At 41.9% G+C, this 16,924-nt stretch overlaps 50 non-coding genes and 24 pseudogenes across 50 annotated transcripts; all 74 read left to right on the top strand.

Annotated features, from left to right (window-relative positions):
• The first annotated feature begins 70 nt into the window (after positions 1-70).
• LOC135062322 (5S ribosomal RNA) lies at positions 71-189 on the top strand. Its single transcript, XR_010248675.1, has one exon. It is a non-coding gene; the product is annotated as a 5S ribosomal RNA (ribosomal RNA).
• Positions 190-296: 107 nt separating this feature from the next.
• LOC134894642 (5S ribosomal RNA) lies at positions 297-415 on the top strand (annotated as a pseudogene).
• A 107-nt stretch (positions 416-522) lies between these two features.
• LOC135061857 (5S ribosomal RNA) lies at positions 523-641 on the top strand. Its single transcript, XR_010248225.1, has one exon. It is a non-coding gene; the product is annotated as a 5S ribosomal RNA (ribosomal RNA).
• A 107-nt stretch (positions 642-748) lies between these two features.
• LOC134890241 (5S ribosomal RNA) lies at positions 749-867 on the top strand (annotated as a pseudogene).
• Positions 868-974: 107 nt separating this feature from the next.
• On the top strand, positions 975-1,093 carry LOC135069426 (5S ribosomal RNA). Its single transcript, XR_010255607.1, has one exon. It is a non-coding gene; the product is annotated as a 5S ribosomal RNA (ribosomal RNA).
• A 107-nt stretch (positions 1,094-1,200) lies between these two features.
• Positions 1,201-1,319, top strand: LOC134893400 (5S ribosomal RNA; annotated as a pseudogene).
• Positions 1,320-1,426: 107 nt separating this feature from the next.
• Positions 1,427-1,545, top strand: LOC135065274 (5S ribosomal RNA). The gene has a single exon (XR_010251558.1). It is a non-coding gene; the product is annotated as a 5S ribosomal RNA (ribosomal RNA).
• A 107-nt stretch (positions 1,546-1,652) lies between these two features.
• Positions 1,653-1,771, top strand: LOC134892806 (5S ribosomal RNA; annotated as a pseudogene).
• A 107-nt stretch (positions 1,772-1,878) lies between these two features.
• Positions 1,879-1,997, top strand: LOC134893387 (5S ribosomal RNA; annotated as a pseudogene).
• Positions 1,998-2,104: 107 nt separating this feature from the next.
• Positions 2,105-2,223, top strand: LOC134900976 (5S ribosomal RNA). The gene has a single exon (XR_010174476.1). It is a non-coding gene; the product is annotated as a 5S ribosomal RNA (ribosomal RNA).
• Positions 2,224-2,330: 107 nt separating this feature from the next.
• Positions 2,331-2,449, top strand: LOC134889722 (5S ribosomal RNA; annotated as a pseudogene).
• Positions 2,450-2,556: 107 nt separating this feature from the next.
• Positions 2,557-2,675, top strand: LOC135067055 (5S ribosomal RNA). The gene has a single exon (XR_010253284.1). It is a non-coding gene; the product is annotated as a 5S ribosomal RNA (ribosomal RNA).
• A 107-nt stretch (positions 2,676-2,782) lies between these two features.
• LOC135060356 (5S ribosomal RNA) lies at positions 2,783-2,901 on the top strand. Its single transcript, XR_010246750.1, has one exon. It is a non-coding gene; the product is annotated as a 5S ribosomal RNA (ribosomal RNA).
• A 107-nt stretch (positions 2,902-3,008) lies between these two features.
• Positions 3,009-3,127, top strand: LOC134885415 (5S ribosomal RNA). The gene has a single exon (XR_010169530.1). It is a non-coding gene; the product is annotated as a 5S ribosomal RNA (ribosomal RNA).
• Positions 3,128-3,234: 107 nt separating this feature from the next.
• LOC134888391 (5S ribosomal RNA) lies at positions 3,235-3,353 on the top strand (annotated as a pseudogene).
• Positions 3,354-3,460: 107 nt separating this feature from the next.
• Positions 3,461-3,579, top strand: LOC135062216 (5S ribosomal RNA). Its single transcript, XR_010248570.1, has one exon. It is a non-coding gene; the product is annotated as a 5S ribosomal RNA (ribosomal RNA).
• Positions 3,580-3,686: 107 nt separating this feature from the next.
• On the top strand, positions 3,687-3,805 carry LOC134888892 (5S ribosomal RNA; annotated as a pseudogene).
• Positions 3,806-3,912: 107 nt separating this feature from the next.
• On the top strand, positions 3,913-4,031 carry LOC134893772 (5S ribosomal RNA; annotated as a pseudogene).
• Positions 4,032-4,138: 107 nt separating this feature from the next.
• On the top strand, positions 4,139-4,257 carry LOC134886545 (5S ribosomal RNA). The gene has a single exon (XR_010170624.1). It is a non-coding gene; the product is annotated as a 5S ribosomal RNA (ribosomal RNA).
• A 107-nt stretch (positions 4,258-4,364) lies between these two features.
• LOC134887313 (5S ribosomal RNA) lies at positions 4,365-4,483 on the top strand (annotated as a pseudogene).
• Positions 4,484-4,590: 107 nt separating this feature from the next.
• Positions 4,591-4,709, top strand: LOC134901438 (5S ribosomal RNA). The gene has a single exon (XR_010174930.1). It is a non-coding gene; the product is annotated as a 5S ribosomal RNA (ribosomal RNA).
• Positions 4,710-4,816: 107 nt separating this feature from the next.
• On the top strand, positions 4,817-4,935 carry LOC134892713 (5S ribosomal RNA; annotated as a pseudogene).
• Positions 4,936-5,042: 107 nt separating this feature from the next.
• LOC135062329 (5S ribosomal RNA) lies at positions 5,043-5,161 on the top strand. The gene has a single exon (XR_010248682.1). It is a non-coding gene; the product is annotated as a 5S ribosomal RNA (ribosomal RNA).
• Positions 5,162-5,268: 107 nt separating this feature from the next.
• Positions 5,269-5,387, top strand: LOC135067565 (5S ribosomal RNA). The gene has a single exon (XR_010253777.1). It is a non-coding gene; the product is annotated as a 5S ribosomal RNA (ribosomal RNA).
• A 107-nt stretch (positions 5,388-5,494) lies between these two features.
• On the top strand, positions 5,495-5,613 carry LOC135066780 (5S ribosomal RNA). Its single transcript, XR_010253020.1, has one exon. It is a non-coding gene; the product is annotated as a 5S ribosomal RNA (ribosomal RNA).
• A 107-nt stretch (positions 5,614-5,720) lies between these two features.
• LOC134894684 (5S ribosomal RNA) lies at positions 5,721-5,839 on the top strand (annotated as a pseudogene).
• A 107-nt stretch (positions 5,840-5,946) lies between these two features.
• Positions 5,947-6,065, top strand: LOC135062328 (5S ribosomal RNA). The gene has a single exon (XR_010248681.1). It is a non-coding gene; the product is annotated as a 5S ribosomal RNA (ribosomal RNA).
• Positions 6,066-6,172: 107 nt separating this feature from the next.
• Positions 6,173-6,291, top strand: LOC135062529 (5S ribosomal RNA). Its single transcript, XR_010248875.1, has one exon. It is a non-coding gene; the product is annotated as a 5S ribosomal RNA (ribosomal RNA).
• A 107-nt stretch (positions 6,292-6,398) lies between these two features.
• Positions 6,399-6,517, top strand: LOC135062865 (5S ribosomal RNA). Its single transcript, XR_010249205.1, has one exon. It is a non-coding gene; the product is annotated as a 5S ribosomal RNA (ribosomal RNA).
• A 107-nt stretch (positions 6,518-6,624) lies between these two features.
• Positions 6,625-6,743, top strand: LOC135065694 (5S ribosomal RNA). The gene has a single exon (XR_010251967.1). It is a non-coding gene; the product is annotated as a 5S ribosomal RNA (ribosomal RNA).
• Positions 6,744-6,850: 107 nt separating this feature from the next.
• Positions 6,851-6,969, top strand: LOC135058577 (5S ribosomal RNA). The gene has a single exon (XR_010245004.1). It is a non-coding gene; the product is annotated as a 5S ribosomal RNA (ribosomal RNA).
• A 107-nt stretch (positions 6,970-7,076) lies between these two features.
• Positions 7,077-7,195, top strand: LOC134885830 (5S ribosomal RNA). The gene has a single exon (XR_010169934.1). It is a non-coding gene; the product is annotated as a 5S ribosomal RNA (ribosomal RNA).
• Positions 7,196-7,302: 107 nt separating this feature from the next.
• On the top strand, positions 7,303-7,421 carry LOC134886234 (5S ribosomal RNA). The gene has a single exon (XR_010170324.1). It is a non-coding gene; the product is annotated as a 5S ribosomal RNA (ribosomal RNA).
• A 107-nt stretch (positions 7,422-7,528) lies between these two features.
• On the top strand, positions 7,529-7,647 carry LOC135069425 (5S ribosomal RNA). The gene has a single exon (XR_010255606.1). It is a non-coding gene; the product is annotated as a 5S ribosomal RNA (ribosomal RNA).
• Positions 7,648-7,754: 107 nt separating this feature from the next.
• Positions 7,755-7,873, top strand: LOC135060990 (5S ribosomal RNA). Its single transcript, XR_010247384.1, has one exon. It is a non-coding gene; the product is annotated as a 5S ribosomal RNA (ribosomal RNA).
• A 107-nt stretch (positions 7,874-7,980) lies between these two features.
• Positions 7,981-8,099, top strand: LOC134887298 (5S ribosomal RNA; annotated as a pseudogene).
• Positions 8,100-8,206: 107 nt separating this feature from the next.
• LOC134900383 (5S ribosomal RNA) lies at positions 8,207-8,325 on the top strand. The gene has a single exon (XR_010173895.1). It is a non-coding gene; the product is annotated as a 5S ribosomal RNA (ribosomal RNA).
• Positions 8,326-8,432: 107 nt separating this feature from the next.
• LOC134885018 (5S ribosomal RNA) lies at positions 8,433-8,551 on the top strand. The gene has a single exon (XR_010169146.1). It is a non-coding gene; the product is annotated as a 5S ribosomal RNA (ribosomal RNA).
• A 107-nt stretch (positions 8,552-8,658) lies between these two features.
• On the top strand, positions 8,659-8,777 carry LOC135069443 (5S ribosomal RNA). The gene has a single exon (XR_010255624.1). It is a non-coding gene; the product is annotated as a 5S ribosomal RNA (ribosomal RNA).
• A 107-nt stretch (positions 8,778-8,884) lies between these two features.
• On the top strand, positions 8,885-9,003 carry LOC134890817 (5S ribosomal RNA; annotated as a pseudogene).
• Positions 9,004-9,110: 107 nt separating this feature from the next.
• LOC134891650 (5S ribosomal RNA) lies at positions 9,111-9,229 on the top strand (annotated as a pseudogene).
• A 107-nt stretch (positions 9,230-9,336) lies between these two features.
• On the top strand, positions 9,337-9,455 carry LOC135063790 (5S ribosomal RNA). The gene has a single exon (XR_010250115.1). It is a non-coding gene; the product is annotated as a 5S ribosomal RNA (ribosomal RNA).
• Positions 9,456-9,562: 107 nt separating this feature from the next.
• Positions 9,563-9,680, top strand: LOC134895765 (5S ribosomal RNA; annotated as a pseudogene).
• Positions 9,681-9,787: 107 nt separating this feature from the next.
• Positions 9,788-9,906, top strand: LOC134884755 (5S ribosomal RNA). Its single transcript, XR_010168891.1, has one exon. It is a non-coding gene; the product is annotated as a 5S ribosomal RNA (ribosomal RNA).
• Positions 9,907-10,013: 107 nt separating this feature from the next.
• LOC135070231 (5S ribosomal RNA) lies at positions 10,014-10,132 on the top strand. Its single transcript, XR_010256402.1, has one exon. It is a non-coding gene; the product is annotated as a 5S ribosomal RNA (ribosomal RNA).
• A 107-nt stretch (positions 10,133-10,239) lies between these two features.
• Positions 10,240-10,358, top strand: LOC134886570 (5S ribosomal RNA). Its single transcript, XR_010170653.1, has one exon. It is a non-coding gene; the product is annotated as a 5S ribosomal RNA (ribosomal RNA).
• A 107-nt stretch (positions 10,359-10,465) lies between these two features.
• Positions 10,466-10,584, top strand: LOC134891596 (5S ribosomal RNA; annotated as a pseudogene).
• Positions 10,585-10,691: 107 nt separating this feature from the next.
• Positions 10,692-10,810, top strand: LOC135070752 (5S ribosomal RNA). The gene has a single exon (XR_010256905.1). It is a non-coding gene; the product is annotated as a 5S ribosomal RNA (ribosomal RNA).
• Positions 10,811-10,917: 107 nt separating this feature from the next.
• On the top strand, positions 10,918-11,036 carry LOC134886392 (5S ribosomal RNA). Its single transcript, XR_010170477.1, has one exon. It is a non-coding gene; the product is annotated as a 5S ribosomal RNA (ribosomal RNA).
• Positions 11,037-11,143: 107 nt separating this feature from the next.
• On the top strand, positions 11,144-11,262 carry LOC135063442 (5S ribosomal RNA). The gene has a single exon (XR_010249774.1). It is a non-coding gene; the product is annotated as a 5S ribosomal RNA (ribosomal RNA).
• Positions 11,263-11,369: 107 nt separating this feature from the next.
• On the top strand, positions 11,370-11,488 carry LOC134887312 (5S ribosomal RNA; annotated as a pseudogene).
• Positions 11,489-11,595: 107 nt separating this feature from the next.
• On the top strand, positions 11,596-11,714 carry LOC134889100 (5S ribosomal RNA; annotated as a pseudogene).
• A 107-nt stretch (positions 11,715-11,821) lies between these two features.
• LOC134891088 (5S ribosomal RNA) lies at positions 11,822-11,940 on the top strand (annotated as a pseudogene).
• Positions 11,941-12,047: 107 nt separating this feature from the next.
• Positions 12,048-12,166, top strand: LOC135062408 (5S ribosomal RNA). The gene has a single exon (XR_010248759.1). It is a non-coding gene; the product is annotated as a 5S ribosomal RNA (ribosomal RNA).
• Positions 12,167-12,273: 107 nt separating this feature from the next.
• On the top strand, positions 12,274-12,392 carry LOC135066064 (5S ribosomal RNA). The gene has a single exon (XR_010252324.1). It is a non-coding gene; the product is annotated as a 5S ribosomal RNA (ribosomal RNA).
• Positions 12,393-12,499: 107 nt separating this feature from the next.
• LOC134900382 (5S ribosomal RNA) lies at positions 12,500-12,618 on the top strand. Its single transcript, XR_010173894.1, has one exon. It is a non-coding gene; the product is annotated as a 5S ribosomal RNA (ribosomal RNA).
• Positions 12,619-12,725: 107 nt separating this feature from the next.
• Positions 12,726-12,844, top strand: LOC135065693 (5S ribosomal RNA). The gene has a single exon (XR_010251966.1). It is a non-coding gene; the product is annotated as a 5S ribosomal RNA (ribosomal RNA).
• Positions 12,845-12,951: 107 nt separating this feature from the next.
• Positions 12,952-13,070, top strand: LOC134889062 (5S ribosomal RNA; annotated as a pseudogene).
• A 107-nt stretch (positions 13,071-13,177) lies between these two features.
• Positions 13,178-13,296, top strand: LOC134901085 (5S ribosomal RNA). The gene has a single exon (XR_010174580.1). It is a non-coding gene; the product is annotated as a 5S ribosomal RNA (ribosomal RNA).
• A 107-nt stretch (positions 13,297-13,403) lies between these two features.
• LOC135061208 (5S ribosomal RNA) lies at positions 13,404-13,522 on the top strand. Its single transcript, XR_010247597.1, has one exon. It is a non-coding gene; the product is annotated as a 5S ribosomal RNA (ribosomal RNA).
• A 107-nt stretch (positions 13,523-13,629) lies between these two features.
• Positions 13,630-13,748, top strand: LOC135060929 (5S ribosomal RNA). The gene has a single exon (XR_010247324.1). It is a non-coding gene; the product is annotated as a 5S ribosomal RNA (ribosomal RNA).
• Positions 13,749-13,855: 107 nt separating this feature from the next.
• LOC135060780 (5S ribosomal RNA) lies at positions 13,856-13,974 on the top strand. Its single transcript, XR_010247173.1, has one exon. It is a non-coding gene; the product is annotated as a 5S ribosomal RNA (ribosomal RNA).
• Positions 13,975-14,081: 107 nt separating this feature from the next.
• Positions 14,082-14,200, top strand: LOC135062215 (5S ribosomal RNA). The gene has a single exon (XR_010248569.1). It is a non-coding gene; the product is annotated as a 5S ribosomal RNA (ribosomal RNA).
• A 107-nt stretch (positions 14,201-14,307) lies between these two features.
• On the top strand, positions 14,308-14,426 carry LOC134887787 (5S ribosomal RNA; annotated as a pseudogene).
• A 107-nt stretch (positions 14,427-14,533) lies between these two features.
• Positions 14,534-14,652, top strand: LOC135065692 (5S ribosomal RNA). Its single transcript, XR_010251965.1, has one exon. It is a non-coding gene; the product is annotated as a 5S ribosomal RNA (ribosomal RNA).
• A 322-nt stretch (positions 14,653-14,974) lies between these two features.
• Positions 14,975-15,093, top strand: LOC134886052 (5S ribosomal RNA). Its single transcript, XR_010170148.1, has one exon. It is a non-coding gene; the product is annotated as a 5S ribosomal RNA (ribosomal RNA).
• Positions 15,094-15,200: 107 nt separating this feature from the next.
• On the top strand, positions 15,201-15,319 carry LOC135064182 (5S ribosomal RNA). The gene has a single exon (XR_010250495.1). It is a non-coding gene; the product is annotated as a 5S ribosomal RNA (ribosomal RNA).
• A 107-nt stretch (positions 15,320-15,426) lies between these two features.
• Positions 15,427-15,545, top strand: LOC134892712 (5S ribosomal RNA; annotated as a pseudogene).
• A 107-nt stretch (positions 15,546-15,652) lies between these two features.
• Positions 15,653-15,771, top strand: LOC134892711 (5S ribosomal RNA; annotated as a pseudogene).
• Positions 15,772-15,878: 107 nt separating this feature from the next.
• LOC135058576 (5S ribosomal RNA) lies at positions 15,879-15,997 on the top strand. The gene has a single exon (XR_010245003.1). It is a non-coding gene; the product is annotated as a 5S ribosomal RNA (ribosomal RNA).
• Positions 15,998-16,104: 107 nt separating this feature from the next.
• LOC134901036 (5S ribosomal RNA) lies at positions 16,105-16,223 on the top strand. The gene has a single exon (XR_010174533.1). It is a non-coding gene; the product is annotated as a 5S ribosomal RNA (ribosomal RNA).
• A 107-nt stretch (positions 16,224-16,330) lies between these two features.
• LOC135060779 (5S ribosomal RNA) lies at positions 16,331-16,449 on the top strand. The gene has a single exon (XR_010247171.1). It is a non-coding gene; the product is annotated as a 5S ribosomal RNA (ribosomal RNA).
• A 107-nt stretch (positions 16,450-16,556) lies between these two features.
• Positions 16,557-16,675, top strand: LOC135061306 (5S ribosomal RNA). The gene has a single exon (XR_010247691.1). It is a non-coding gene; the product is annotated as a 5S ribosomal RNA (ribosomal RNA).
• Positions 16,676-16,782: 107 nt separating this feature from the next.
• LOC135064258 (5S ribosomal RNA) lies at positions 16,783-16,901 on the top strand. Its single transcript, XR_010250569.1, has one exon. It is a non-coding gene; the product is annotated as a 5S ribosomal RNA (ribosomal RNA).
• Positions 16,902-16,924: the final 23 nt, after the last annotated feature.

The raw sequence follows: 16,924 nt of genomic DNA, 5'->3' as shown, positions 1-16,924 counted from the left end.
ATTTTCAAATGTATTCATTTATGAACCAGTAGTTAGAAGTAGAAAAGTTCTAACAGAAATCACAAAGCTCATGTACAGCCACACCACACTGGATACACCCAATCTCATCTGATCTTGGAAGCTAAGCAGTGTTGGGCCTGGTTAGTACTCGGATGGGAGACCACCTGGGAATACAAGGTGCTGTAGATATTTTTATACTGCCAACACCGTTCTGTTGATGCATTCCATTTTCAAACGTGTTCATTTATGAACCAGTAGTTAGAAGTAGAAAAGTTCTAACAGAAACCACAAAGCTCGTCTACATCCAAACCACACTGGGTACGCCCAATCTCATCTGATATTGGAAGCTAAGCAGTGTTGGGCCTGGTTAGTACTTGGATGGGAGACCACCTGGGAATACAAGGTTCTGTAGATATTTTTATACTGCCAACACCGTTCTGTTGATGCATTCCATTTTCAAACGAATTCATTTATGAACCAGTAGTTAGAAGTAGAAAAGATCTAACAGAAACCACAAAGCTCATCTACAGCCACACCACACTGGATACGCCCAATCTCATCTGATCTTGGAAGCTAAGCAGTGTTGGGCCTGGTTAGTAGTTGGATGGGAGACCACCTGGGAATACAAGGTGCTGTAGATATTTTTATACTGCCAACAACGTTCTGTTGATGCATTCCATTTTCAAACGTATTCATTTATGAACCAGTAGTTAGAAGTAGAAAAGTTCTAACAGAAACCACAAAGCTCATCTACAGCCACACCACACTGGATACGCCCAATCTCATCTGATCTTAGAAGCTAAGCAGTGTTGGGCCTGGTTAGCACTTAGATGGGAGACCACCTGGGAATACAAGGTGCTGTAGATATTTTTATACTGCCAACACCGTTCTGTTGATGCATTCCATTTTCAAACGTATTCATTAATGAACCAGTAGTTAGAAGTAGAAAAGTTCTAACAGAAACCACAAAGGTCATCTACAGCCACACCACACTGGGTACGCCCAATCTCATCTGATATTGGAAGCTAAGCAGTGTTGGGCCTGGTTAGTACTTGGATGGGAGACCACCTGGGAATACAAGGTGCTGTAGATATTTTTATACTGCCAACACCGTTCTGTTGATGCATTCCATTTTCAAACTTATTCATTTATGAACCAGTAGTTAGAAGTAGAAAAGTTCTAACAGAAAACACAAAGCTCATCTACAGCCACTCCACACTGGATACGCCCAATCTCATCAGATCTTGGAAGCTAAGCAGTGTTGGGCCTGGTTCGTACTTGGATGGGAGACCACCTGGGTTTACAAGGTGCTGTAGATATTTTTATACTGCCAACACCGTTCTGTTGATGCATTCCATTTTCAAACGTATTCATTTATGAACCAGTAGTTAGAAGTAGAAAAGTTCTAACAGAAACCACAAAGCTCATCTACATCCAAACCACACTGGATACGCCCAATCTCATCTGATCTTGGAAGCTAAGCAGTGTTGGGCCTGGTTAGTACTTGGATGGGAGACCACCTGGGAATACAAGGTGCTGTAGATATTTTTATACTGCCAACATCGTTCTGTTGATGCATTCCATTTTCAAACGTATTCATTTATGAACCAGTAGTTAGAAGTAGAAAAGTTCTAACAGAAACCACAAAGCTCATCTACAGGCACACCACACTGGATACGCCCAATCTCATCTGATCTTGGAAACTAAGCAGTGTTGTGCCTGGTTAGTACTTGGATGGGAGACCACCTGGGAATACAAGGTGCTGTAGATATTTTAATACTGCCAACACCGTTCTGTTGATGCATTCCATTTTCAAACGTATTCATTTATGAACCAGTAGTTAGAAGTAGAAAAGTTCTAACAGAAATCACAAAGCTCATGTACAGCCACACCACACTGGATATGCCCAATCTCATCTGATCTTGGAAGCTAAGCAGTGTTGGGCCTGGTTAGTACTTGGATAGGAGACCACCTGGGAATACAATGTGCTGTAGATATTTTTATACTGCCAACACCGTTCTATTGATGCATTCCATTTTCAAATGTATTCATTTATGAACCAGTAGTTAGAAGTAGAAAAGTTCTAACAGAAATCACAAAGCTCATCTACAGCCACACCACACTGGATACACCCAATCTCATCTGATCTTGGAAGCTAAGCAGTGTTGGGCCTGGTTAGTACTCGGATGGGAGACCACCTGGGAATACAAGGTGCTGTAGATATTTTTATACTGCCAACACCGTTCTGTTGATGCATTCCATTTTCAAACGTGTTCATTTATGAACCAGTAGTTAGAAGTAGAAAAGTTCTAACAGAAACCACAAAGCTCATCTACATCCAAACCACACTGGGTACGCCCAATCTCATCTGATATTGGAAGCTAAGCAGTGTTGGGCCTGGTTAGTACTTGGATGGGAGACCACCTGGGAATACAAGGTGCTGTAGATATTTTTATACTGCCAACACCGTTCTGTTGATGCATTCCATTTTCAAATGTATTCATTTATGAACCAGTAGTTAGAAGTAGAAAAGTTCTAACAGAAACAACAAAGCTCATCTACAGCCACACCACACTGGATACGCCCAATCTCATCTGATCGTGGAAGCTAAGCAGTGTTGGGCCTGGTTAGTACTTGGATGGGAGACCACCTGGGAATACAAGGTGCTGTAGATATTTTTATACTGCCAACACCGTTCTGTTGATGCATTCCATTTTCAAACGTTTTCATTTATGAACCAGTAGTTAGAAGTAGACAAGTTCTAACAGAAACCACAAAGCTCATCTACAGCCACGCCACACTGGATACGCCCAATCTCATCTGATCTTGGAAGCTAAGCAGTGTTGGGCCTGGTTAGTACTTGGATGGGAGACCACCTGGGAATACAAGGTGCTGTAGATATTTTTATACTGCCAACACCGTTCTGTTGATGCATTCCATTTTCAAACGTTTTCATTTATGAACCAGTAGTTAGAAGTAGAAAAGTTCTAACAGAAACCACAAAGCTCATGTACAGCCACACCACACTGGATATGCCCAATCTCATCTGATCTTGGAAGCTAAGCAGTGTTGGGCCTGGTTAGTACTTGGATGGGAAACCACCTGGGAATACAAGGTGCTGTAGATATTTTTATACTGCCAACACCGTTCTGTTGATGCATTCCATTTTCAAACGTATTCATTTATGAACCAGTAGTTAGAAGTAGAAAAGTTCTAACATAAACCACAAAGCTCATCTACAGCCACTCCACACTGGATACGCCCAATCTCATCAGATCTTGGAAGCTAAGCAGTTTTGGGCCTGGTTCGTACTTGGATGGGAGACCACCTGGGAATACAAGGTGCTGTAGATATTTTGATACTGCCAACACCGTTCTGTTGATGCATTCCATTTTCAAACGTATTCATATATGAACCAGTAGTTAGAAGTAGAAAAGTTCTAACAGAAATCACAAAGCTCATCTACAGCCACACCACACTGGATACGCCCAATCTCATCTGATCTTGGAAGCTAAGCAGTGTTGGGTCTGGTTAGTACTTGGATGGGAGACCACCTGGGAATACAAGGTGCTGTAGATATTTTTATACTGCCAACACCGTTCTGTTGATGCATTCCATTTTCAAACGTATTCATTTATGAACCAGTAGTTAGAAGTAGAAAAGTTCTAACAGAAATCACAAAGCACATCTACATCCAAACCACACTGGATACGCCCAATCTCATCTGATCTTGGAAGCTAAGCAGTGTTGGGCCTGGTTAGTACTTGGATGGGAGAACACCTGGGAATACAAGGTGCTGTAGATATTTTTATACTGCCAACACCGTTCTGTTGATGCATTCCATTTTCAAACATATTCATTTATGAACCAGTAGTTAGAAGTAGAAAAGTTCTAACAGAAACCTCAAAGCTCGTCTATAGCCACACCACACTGGATGCGCCGAATCTCATCTGATCTTGGAAGCTAAGCAGTGTTTGGCCTGGTTCGTACTTGGATGGGAGACCACCTGGGAATACAAGGTGCTGTAGATATTTTTATACTACCAACACCGTTCTGTTGATGCATTCCATTTTCAAACGTTTTCATTTATGAACCAGTAGTTAGAAGTAGAAAAGTTCTAACAGAAACCACAAAGGTCAACTACAGCCACACCACACTGGATACGCCCAATCTCATCTGATCTTGGAAGCTAAGCAGTGTTGTGCCTGGTTAGTACCTGGATGGGAGACCACCTGGGAATACAAGGTGCTGTAGATATTTTTATACTGCCAACACCGTTCTGTTGATGCATTCCATTTTCAAACCTATTCATTTATGAACCAGTAGTTAGAAGTAGAAAAGTTCTAACAGAAACCACGAAGCTCATCTACAGCCACACCACACTGGATACGCCCAATCTCATCTGATCTTGGAAGCTAAGCAGTGTTGTTCCTGGTTAGTACTTGGATGGGAGACCACCTGGGAATACAAGGTGCTGTAGATATTTTTATACTGCCAACACCGTTCTGTTGATGCATTCCATTTTCAAACGTATTCATTTATGAACCAGTAGTTAGAAGTAAAAAAGTTCTAACAGAAACCACAAAGCTCATCTACAGCCACACCACACTGGATGCGCCCAATCTCATCTGATCTTGGAAGCTAAGCAGTGTTGGGCCTGGTTAGTACTTGGATGGGAGACCACCTGGGAATACAAGGTGCTGTAGATATTTTTATACTGCCAACACCGTTCTGTTGATGCATTCCATTTTCAAACGTATTCATTTATGAACCAGTAGTTAGAAGTAGAAAAGTTCTAACAGAAACTACAAAGCTCATCTACAGTCACACCAGACTGGATATGCCTAATCTCATCTGATCTTGGAAGCTAAGCAGTGTTGGGCCTGGTTAGTACTTGGATGGGAGACCACCTGGGAATAGAAGGTGCTGTAGATATTTTTATACTGCCAACACCGTTCTGTTGATGCATTCCATTTTCAAACGTATTCATTTATGAACCAGTAGTTAGAAGTAGAAAAGTTCTAACAGAAACCACAACGCTCATCTATAGCCACACCACACTGGATACGCCCAATCTCATCTGAACTTGAAAGCTAAGCAGTGTTGGGCCTGGTTAGTACTTGGATGGGAGACCACCTGGGAATACAAGGTGCTGTAGATATTTTTATACTGCCAACACCGTTCTGTTGATGCATTCCATTTTCAAACGTATTCATTTATGAACCAGTAGTTAGAAGTAGAAAAGTTCTAACAGAAACCACAAAGCTCATCTACAGCCACACTACACTGGATACGCCCAATCTCATCTGATCTTGGAAGCTAAGCAGTGTTTGGCCTGGTTAGTACTTTGATGGGAGACCACCTGGGAATACAAGGTGCTGTAGATATTTTTTTACTGCCAACACCGTTCTGTTGATGCATTCCATTTTCAAACTTATTCATTTATGAACCAGTAGTTAGAAGTAGAAAAGTTCTAACAGAAATCACAAAGCTCATTTACAGCCACACCACACTGGATACGCCCAATCTCATCTGATCTTGGAAGCTAAGCAGTGTTGGGCCTGGTTAGTACTTGGATGGGAGACCACCTGGGAATAGAAGGTGCTGTAGATATTTTTACACTGCCAACACCGTTCTGTTGATGCATTCCATTTTCAAACGTATTCATTTATGAACCAGTAGTTAGAAGTAGAAAAGTTCTAACAGAAACCACAAAGCTCATCTACAGTCACACCAGACTGGATATGTCTAATCTCATCTGATCTTGGAAGCTAAGCAGTGTTGGGCCTGGTTAGTACTTGGATGGGAGACCACCTGGGAATAGAAGGTGCTGTAGATATTTTTATACTGCCAACACCGTTCTGTTGATGCATTCCATTTTCAAACGTATTCATTTATGAACCAGTAGTTAGAAGTTGAAAAGTTCTAACAGAAACCACAACGCTCATCTATAGCCACACCACACTGGATACGCCCAATCTCATCTGAACTTGAAAGCTAAGCAGTGTTGGGCCTGGTTAGTACTTGGATGGGAGACCACCTGGGAATACAAGGTGCTGTAGATATTTTTATACTGCCAACACCGTTCTGTTGATGCATTCCATTTTCAAACGTATTCATTTATGAACCAGTAGTTAGAAGTAGAAAAGTTCTAACAGAAACCACAAAGCTCATCTACAGCCACACTACACTGGATACGCCCAATCTCATCTGATCTTGGAAGCTAAGCAGTGTTGGGCCTGGTTAGTACTTTGATGGGAGACCACCTGGGAATACAAGGTGCTGTAGATATTTTTTTACTGCCAACACCGTTCTGTTGATGCATTCCATTTTCAAACTTATTCATTTATGAACCAGTAGTTAGAAGTAGAAAAGTTCTAACAGAAATCACATAGCTCATCTACAGCCACACCACACTGGATACGCCCAATCTCATCTGATCTTGGAAGCTAAGCAGTGTTGGGCCTGGTTAGTACTTGGATGGGAGACCACCTGGGAATAGAAGGTGCTGTAGATATTTTTACACTGCCAACACCGTTCTGTTGATGCATTCCATTTTCAAACGTATTCATTTATGAACCAGTAGTTAGAAGTAGAAAAGTTCTAACAGAAACCTCAAAGCTCGTCTACAGCCACACCACACTGGATACGCCCAATCTCATCTGATCTTGGAAGCTAAGCAGTGTTGGGCCTGGTTCGTACTTGGATGGGAGACCACCTGGGAATACAAGGTGCTGTAGATATTTTTATACTGCCAACACCGTTCTGTTGATGCATTCCATTTTCAAACGTTTTCATTTATGAACCAGTAGTTAGAAGTAGAAAAGTTCTAACAGAAACCACAACGCTCATCTACAGCCACACCACACTGGATACGCCCAATCTCATCTGAACTTGAAAGCTAAGCAGTGTTGGGCCTGGTTAGTACTTGGATGGGAGACCACCTGGGAATACAAGGTGCTGTAGATATTTTTATACTGCCAACACCGTTCTGTTGATGCATTCCATTTTCAAACGTATTCATTTATGAACCAGTAGTTAGAAGTAAAAAAGTTCTAACAGAAACCACAAAGCTCATCTACAGCCACACCACACTGGATGCGCCCAATCTCATCTGATCTTGGAAGCTAAGCAGTGTTGGGCCTGGTAAGTAATTGGATGGGAGACCACCTGGGAATACAAGGTGCTGTTGATATTTTTATACTGCCAACACCGTTCTGTTGATGCATTCCATTTTCAAACGTATTCATTTATGAACCAGTAGTTAGAAGTAGAAAAGTTCTAACAGAAACCACAAAGCTCATCTACAGCCACACTACACTGGATACGCCCAATCTCATCTGATCTTGGAAGCTAAGCAATGTTGGGCCTGGTTAGTACTTGGATGGGAGACCACCTGCGAATACAAGGTGCTGTAGATATTTTAATACTGCCAACACCGTTCTGTTGATGCATTCCATTTTCAAACGTATTCATTTATGAACCAGTAGTTAGAAGTAGAAAAGTTCTAACATAAACCTCAAAGGTCATCTACAGCCACACCACACTGGGTACGCCCAATCTCATCTGATATTGGAAGCTAAGCAGTGTTGGGCCTGGTTAGTACTTGGATGGGAGACCACCTGGGAATACAAGGTGCTGTAGATATTTTTATACTGCCAACACCATTCTGTTGATGCATTCCATTTTCAAATGTATTCATTTATGAACCAGTAGTTAGAAGTAGAAAAGTTCTAACAGAAACCACAAAGCTCATTTACAGCCACACCACACTGGATACGCCCAATCTCATCTGATCTTGGAAGCTAAGCAGTGTTGGGCCTGGTTAGTACTTAGATGGGAGACCACCTGGGAATACAAGGTGCTGTAGATATTTTTATACTGCCAACACCGTTCTGTTGATGCATTCCATTTTCAAACTTATTCATTTATGAACCAGTAGTTAGAAGTAGAAAAGTTCTAACAGAAACCACAAAGCTCGTCTACAGCCACTCCACACTGGATACGCCCAATCTCATCAGATCTTGGAAGCTAAGCAGTGTTGGACCTGGTTCGTACTTGGATGGGAGACCACCTGGGAATACAAGGTGCTGTAGATATTTTTATACTGCCAACACCGTTCTGTTGATGCATTCCATTTTCAAATGTATTCATTTATGAACCAGTAGTTAGAAGTAGAAAAGTTCTAACAGAAATCACAAAGCTCATCTACAGCCACACCACACTGGATACGCCCAATCTCATCTGATCTTGGAAGCTAAGCAGTGTTGGGCCTGGTTAGTACTTGGATGGGAGACCACCTGGGAATACAAGGTGCTGTAGATATTTTTATACTGCCAACACCGTTCTGTTGATGCATTCCATTTTCAAACGTATTCATTTATGAACCAGTAGTTAGAAGTAGAAAAGTTCTAATAGAAACCACAAAGCTCATCTACAGCCACACCACACTGGATATGCCCAATCTCGTCTGATCTTGGAAGCTAAGCAGTGTTGGGCCTGGTTAGTGCTTGGATGGGAGACCACCTGGGAATACAAGGTGCTGTAGATATTTTTATACTGCCAACACCGTTCTGTTGATGCATTCCATTTTCAAACTTATTCATTTTTGAACCAGTAATTAGAAGTAGAAAAGTTCTAACAGAAACCACAAAGCTCATCTACAGCCACTCCACACTGGATACGCCCAATCTCATCTGATCTTGGAAGCTAAGCAGTGTTGGGCCTGGTTAGTACTTGGATAGGAGACCACCTGGGAATACAAGGTGCTGTAGATATTTTGATACTGCCAACACCGTTCTGTTGATGCATTCCATTTTCAAATGTATTCATTTATGAACCAGTAGTTAGAAGTAGAAAAGTTCTAACAGAAATCACAAAGCTCATCTACATCCAAACCACACTGGGTACGCCCAATCTCATCTGATCGTGGAAGCTAAGCAGTGTTGGGCCTGGTTAGTACTTGGATGGGAGACCACCTGGGAATACAAGGTGCTGTAGATATTTTTATACTGCCAACACCGTTCTGTTGATGCATTCCATTTTCAAACGTTTTCATTTATGAACCAGTAGTTAGAAGTAGACAAGTTCTAACAGAAACCACAAAGCTCATCTACACCAACGCCACACTGGATACGCCCAATCTCATCTGATCTTGGAAGCTAAGCAGTGTTGGGTCTGGTTAGTACTTGGATGGGAGACCACCTGGGAATACAAGGTGCTGTAGATATTTTTATACTGCCAACACCGTTCTGTTGATGCATTCCATTTTCAAACGTTTTCATTTATGAACCAGTAGTTAGAAGTAGAAAAGTTCTAACAGAAACCACAAAGCTCATCTACAGCCACACCACACTGGATATGCCCAATCTCATCTGATCTTGGAAGCTAAGCAGTGTTGGGCCTGGTTAGTACTTGGATGGGAAACCACCTGGGAATACAAGGTGCTGTAGATATTTTTATACTGCCAACACCGTTCTGTTGATGCATTCCATTTTCAAACGTATTCATTTATGAACCAGTAGTTAGAAGTAGAAAAGTTCTAACAGAAACCACAAAGCTCATCTACACCACTCCACACTGGATACGCCCAATCTCATCAGATCTTGGAAGCTAAGCAGTTTTGGGCCTGGTTCGTACTTGGATGGGAGACCACCTGGGAATACAAGGTGCTGTAGATATTTTTATACTGCCAACACCGTTCTGTTGATGCATTCCATTTTCAAACGTATTCATTTATGAACCAGTAGTTAGAAGTAGAAAAGTTCTAACAGAAATCACAAAGCTCATCTACAGCCACACCACACTGGATACGCCCAATCTCATCTGATCTTGGAAGCTAAGCAGTGTTGGGTCTGGTTAGTACTTGGATGGGAGACCACCTGGGAAATCAAGGTGCAGTAGATATTTTTATACTGCCAACACCGTTCTGTTGATGCATTCCATTTTCAAACGTATTCATTTATGAACCAGTAGTTAGAAGTAGAAAAGTTCTAACAGAAACCACAAAGCTCATCTACATCCAAACCACACTGGATACGCCCAATCTCATCTGATCTTGGAAGCAAAGCAGTGTTGGGCCTGGTTAGTACTTGGATGGGAGACCACCTGGGAATACAAGGTGCTGTAGATATTTTTATACTGCCAACACCGTTCTGTTGATGCATTCCGTTTTCAAACGTATTCATTTATGAACCAGTAGTTAGAAGTAGAAAAGTTCTAACAGAAACCTCGAAGCTCGTCTACAGCCACACCACACTGGATACGCCCAATCTCATCTGATCTTGGAAGCTCAGCAGTGTTGGGCCTGGTTTGTACTTGGATGGGAGACCACCTGGGAATACAAGGTGCTGTAGATATTTTTATACTGCCAACACCGTTCTGTTGATGCTTTCCATTTTCAAACCTATTCATTTATGAACCAGTAGTTAGAAGTAGAAAAGTTCTAACAGAAACCACGAAGCTCATCTACAGCCACACCACACTGGATACGTCCAATCTCATCTGATCTTGGAAGCTAAGCAGTGTAGTTCCTGGTTAGTACTTGGATGGGAGACCACCTGGGAATACAAGGTGCTGTAGATATTTTTATACTGCCAACACCGTTCTGTTGATGCATTCCATTTTCAAACGTATTCATTTATGAACCAGTAGTTAGAAGTAGAAAAGTTCTAACAGAAATCACAAAGCTCATCTACAGCCACACCACACTGGATACGCCCAATCTCATCTGATCTTGGAAGCTAAGCAGTGTTGGGTCTGGTTAGTACTTGGATGGGAGACCACCTGGGAATACAAGGTGCAGTAGATATTTTTATACTGCCAACACCGTTCTGTTGATGCATTCCATTTTCAAACGTATTCATTTATGAACCAGTAGTTAGAAGTAGAAAAGTTCTAACAGAAACCACAAAGCTCATCTACATCCAAACCCCACTGGATACGCCCAATCTCATCTGATCTTGGAAGCAAAGCAGTGTTGGGCCTGGTTAGTACTTGGATGGGAGACCACCTGGGAATACAAGGTGCTGTAGATATTTTTATACTGCCAACACCGTTCTGTTGATGCATTCCATTTTCAAACGTATTCATTTATGAACCAGTAGTTAGAAGTAGAAAAGTTCTAACAGAAACCTCGAAGCTCGTCTACAGCCACACCACACTGGATACGCCCAATCTCATCTGATCTTGGAAGCTAAGCAGTGTTGGGCCTGGTTTGTACTTGGATGGGAGACCACCTGGGAATACAAGGTGCTGTAGATATTTTTATACTGCCAACACCGTTCTGTTGATGCTTTCCATTTTCAAACCTATTCATTTATGAACCAGTAGTTAGAAGTAGAAAAGTTCTAACAGAAACCACGAAGCTCATCTACAGCCACACCACACTGGATACGCCCAATCTCATCTGATCTTGGAAGCTAAGCAGTGTTGTTCCTGGTTAGTACTTGGATGGGAGACCACCTGGGAATACAAGGTGCTGTAGATATTTTTATACTGCCAACACCGTTCTGTTGATGCATTCCATTTTCAAACGTATTCATTTATGAACCAGTAGTTAGAAGTAAAAAAGTTCTAACAGAAACCACAAAGCTCATCTACAGTCACACCAGACTGGATATGCCTAATCTCATCTGATCTTGGAAGCTAAGCAGTGTTGGGCCTGGTTAGTACTTGGATGGGAGACCACCTGGGAATACAAGGTGCTGTAGATATTTTTATACTGCCAACACCGTTCTGTTGATGCATTCCATTTTCAAACGTATTCATTTATGAACCAGTAGTTAGAAGTAGAAAAGTTCTAACAGAAACCACAAAACTCATCTACAGTCACACCAGACTGGATATGCCTAATCTCATCTGAACTTGAAAGCTAAGCAGTGTTGGGCCTGGTTAGTACTTGGATGGGAGACCACCTGGGAATACAAGGTGCTGTAGATATTTTTATACTGCCAACACCGTTCTGTTGATGCATTCCATTTTCAAACGTATTCATTTATGAACCAGTAGTTAGAAGTAAAAAAGTTCTAACAGAAACCACAAAGCTCATCTACAGCCACATCACACTGGATGCGCCCAATCTCATCTGATCTTGGAAGCTAAGCAGTGTTGGGCCTGGTAAGTACTTGGATGGGAGACCACCTGGGAATACAAGGTGCTGTAGATATTTTTATACTGCCAACACCGTTCTGTTGATGCATTCCATTTTCAAACGTATTCATTTATGAACCAGTAGTTAGAAGTAGAAAAGTTCTAACAGAAACCACAAAGCTCATCTACAGCCACACTACACTGGATACGCCCAATCTCATCTGATCTTGGAAGCTAAGCAGTGTTGGGCCTGGTTAGTACTTGGATGGGAGACCACCTGTGAATACAAGGTGCTGTAGATATTTTTTTACTGCCAACACCGTTCTGTTGATGCATTCCATTTTCAAACTTATTCATTTATGAACCAGTAGTTAGAAGTAGAAAAGTTCTAACAGAAATCACAAAGCTTATCTACAGCCACACCACACTGGATACGCCCAATCTCATCTGATCTTGGAAGCTAAGCAGTGTTGGGCCTGGTTAGTACTTGGATGGGAGACCACCTGGGAATACAAGGTGCTGTAGATATTTTTATACTGCCAACACCGTTCTGTTGATGCATTCCATTTTCAAACGTATTCATTTATGAACCAGTAGTTAGAAGTAGAAAAGTTCTAACAGAAACCTCAAAGCTCGTCTACAGCCACACCACACTGGATACGCCCAATCTCATCTGATCTTGGAAGCTAAGCAGTGTTGGGCCTGGTTCGTACTTGGATGGGAGACCACCTGGGAATACAAGGTGCTGTAGATATTTTTATACTGCCAACACCGTTCTGTTGATGCATTCCATTTTCAAACGTTTTCATTTATGAACCAGTAGTAAGAAGTAGAAAAGTTCTAACAGAAACCACAAAGGTCAACTACAGCCACACCACACTGGATACGCCCAATCTCATCTGATCTTGGAAGCTAAGCAGTGTTGTGCTTGGTTAGTACCTGGATGGGAGACCACCTGGGAATACAAGGTGCTGTAGATATTTTTATACTGCCAACACCGTTCTGTTGATGCATTCCATTTTCAAAACTATTCATTTATGAACCAGTAGTTAGAAGTAGAAAAGTTCTAACAGAAACCACGAAGCTCATCTACAGCCACACCACACTGGATACGCCCAATCTCATCTGATCTTGGAAGCTAAGCAGTGTTGGGCCTGGTTAGTACTTGGATGGGAGACCACATGGGAATACAAGGTGCTGTAGATATTTTTATACTGCCAACACCGTTCTGTTGATGCATTCCATTTTCAAACGTATTCATTTATGAACCAGTAGTTAGAAATAGAAAAGTTCTAACAGAAACCACAACGCTCATCTACAGTCACACCACACTGGATACGCCCAATCTCATCTGAACTTGAAAGCTAAGCAGTGTTGGGCCTGGTTAGTACTTGGATGGGAGACCACCTGGGAATACAAGGTGCTGTAGATATTTTTATACTGCCAACACCGTTCTGTTGATGCATTCCATTTTCAAACGTATTCATTTATGAAGCAGTAGTTAGAAGTAAAAAAGTTCTAACAGAAACCACAAAGCTCATCTACAGCCACACCATACTGGATGCGCCCAATCTCATCTGATCTTGGAAGCTAAGCAGTGTTGGGCCTGGTAAGTACTTGGATGGGAGACCACCTGGGAATACAAGGTGCTGTAGATATTTTTATACTGCCAACACCGTTCTGTTGATGCATTCCATTTTCAAACGTATTTATTTATGAACCAGTAGTTAGAAGTAGAAAAGTTCTAACAGAAACCACAAAGCTCATCTACAGCCACACTACACTGGATACGCCCAATCTCATCTGATCTTGGAAGCTAAGCAGTGTTGGGCCTGGTTAGTACTTGGATGGGAGACCACCTGGGAATACAAGGTGCTGTAGATATTTTTTTACTGCCAACACCGTTCTGTTGATGCATTCCATTTTCAAACGTATTCATTTATGAACCAGTAGTTAGAAGTAGAAAAGTTCTAACAGAAATCACAAAGCTTATCTACAGCCACACCACACTGGATACGCCCAATCTCATCTGATCTTGGAAGCTAAGCAGTGTTGGGTCTGGTTAGTACTTGGATGGGAGACCACCTGGGAATACAAGGTGCTGTAGATATTTTTATACTGCCAACACCGTTCTGTTGATGCATTCCATTTTCAAACGTATTCATTTATGAACCAGTAGTTAGAAGTAGAAAAGTTCTAACAGAAACCACAAAGCTCATCTACATCCAAACCACACTGGATACGCCCAATCTCATCTAATCTTGGAAGCTAAGCAGTGTTGGGCCTGGTTAGTACTTGGATGGGAGACCACCTGGGAATACAAGGTGCTGTAGATATTTTTATACTGCCAACACCGTTCTGTTGATGCATTCCATTTTCAAACGTATTCATTTATGAACCAGTAGTTAGAAGTAGAAAAGTTCTAACAGAAACCTCAAAGCTCGTCTACAGCCACACCACACTGGATACGCCCAATCTCATCTGATCTTGGAAGCTAAGCAGTGTTGGGCCTGGTTCGTACTTGGATGGGAGACCACCTGGGAATACAAGGTGCTGTAGATATTTTTATACTGCCAACACCGTTCTGTTGATGCATTCCATTTTCAAACGTTTTCATTTATGAACCAGTAGTTAGAAGTAGAAAAGTTCTAACAGAAACCACAAAGGTCAACTACAGCCACACCACACTGGATACGCCCAATCTCATCTGATCTTGGAAGCTAAGCAGTGTTGTACCTGGATGGGAGACCACCTGGGAATACAAGGTGCTGTAGATATTTTTATACTGCCAACACCTTTCTGTTGATGCATTCCATTTTCAAACCTATTCATTTATGAACCAGTAGTTAGAAGTAGAAAAGTTCTAACAGAAACCACGAAGCTCATCTACAGCCACACCACACTGGATGCGCCCAATCTCATCTGATCTTGGAAGCTAAGCAGTGTTGTTCCTGGTTAGTACTTGGATGGGAGACCACCTGGGAATACAAGGTGCTGTAGATATTTTTATACTGCCAACACCGTTCTGTTGATGCATTCCATTTTCAAACGTATTCATTTATGAACCAGTAGTTAGAAGTAAAAAAGTTCTAACAGAAACCACAAAGCTCATCTACAGCCACACCACACTGGATGCGCCGAATCTCATCTGATCTTGGAAGCTAAGCAGTGTTGGGCCTGGTTAGTACTTGGATGGGAGACCACCTGGGAATACAAGGTGCTGTAGATATTTTTATACTGCCAACACCGTTCTGTTGATGCATTCCATTTTCAAACGTATTCATTTATGAACCAGTAGTTAGAAGTAGAAAAGTTCTAACAGAAACCACAAAGCTCATCTACAGTCACACCAGACTGGATATGCCTAATCTCATCTGATCTTGGAAGCTAAGCAGTGTTGGGCCTGGTTAGTACTTGGATGGGAGACCACCTGGGAATAGAAGGTGCTGTAGATATTTTTATACTGCCAACACCGTTCTGTTGATGCATTCCATTTTCAAACGTATTCATTTATGAACCAGTAGTTAGAAGTAGAAAAGTTCTAACAGAAACCACAAAGCTCATCTACAGTCACACCAGACTGGATATGCCTAATCTCATCTGATCTTGGAAGCTAAGCAGTGTTGGGCCTGGTTAGTACTTGGATGGGAGACCACCTGGGAATAGAAGGTGCTGTAGATATTTTTATACTGCCAACACCGTTCTGTTGATGCATTCCATTTTCAAACGTATTCATTTATGAACCAGTAGTTAGAAGTAAAAAAGTTCTAACAGAAACCACAACGCTCATCTACAGCCACACCACACTGGATACGCCCAATCTCATCTGAACTTGAAAGCTAAGCAGTGTTGGGCCTGGTTAGTACTTGGATGGGAGACCACCTGGGAATACAAGGTGCTGTAGATATTTTTATACTGCCAACACCGTTCTGTTGATGCATTCCATTTTCAAACGTATTCATTTATGAACCAATAGTTAGAAGTAAAAAAGTTCTAACAGAAACCACAAAGCTCATCTACAGCCACACCACACTGGATGCGCCCAATCTCATCTGATCTTGGAAGCTAAGCAGTGTTGGGCCTGGTAAGTACTTGGATGGGAGACCACCTGGGAATACAAGGTGCTGTAGATATTTTTATACTGCCAACACCGTTCTGTTGATGCATTCCATTTTCAAACGTATTCATTTATGAACCAGTAGTTAGAAGTAGAAAAGTTCTAACAGAAACAACAAAGCTCATCTACAGCCACACTACACTGGATACGCCCAATCTCATCTGATCTTGGAAGCTAAGCAGTGTTGGGCCTGGTTAGTACTTGGATGGGAGACCACCTGGGAATACAAGGTGCTGTAGATATTTTTATACTGCCAACACCGTTCTATTGATGCATTCCATTTTCAAACGTACTCATTTATGAACCAGTAGTTAGAAGTAGAAAAGTTCTAACAGAAACCGCAAAGCTCATCTACAGCCACACCACACTGGATATGCCCAATCTCATCTGATCTTGGAAGCTAAGCAGTGTTGGGCCTGGTTAGTACTTGGATGGGAGACCACCTGAGAATACAAGGTGCTGTAGATATTTTTATACTGCCAACACCGTTCTGTTGATGCATTCCATTTTCAAACGTATTCATTTATGAACCAGTAGTTAGAAGTAGAAAAGTTCTAACAGAAACCACAAAGCTCATCTACAGCCACACCACACTGAATACGCCCAATCTCATCTGATCTTGGAAGCTAAGAAGTGTTGGGCCTGGTTAGTACTTGGATGGGAGACCACCTGGGAATACAAGGTGCTGTAGATATTTTTATACTGCCAACACCGTTC

Source organism: Pseudophryne corroboree, chromosome 3 (genome assembly GCF_028390025.1).
Source record: "Pseudophryne corroboree isolate aPseCor3 chromosome 3, aPseCor3.hap2, whole genome shotgun sequence".
Classification (NCBI taxonomy): domain Eukaryota; kingdom Metazoa; phylum Chordata; class Amphibia; order Anura; family Myobatrachidae; genus Pseudophryne; species Pseudophryne corroboree.
This window is presented reverse-complemented; position numbering and strand designations above follow the sequence as displayed.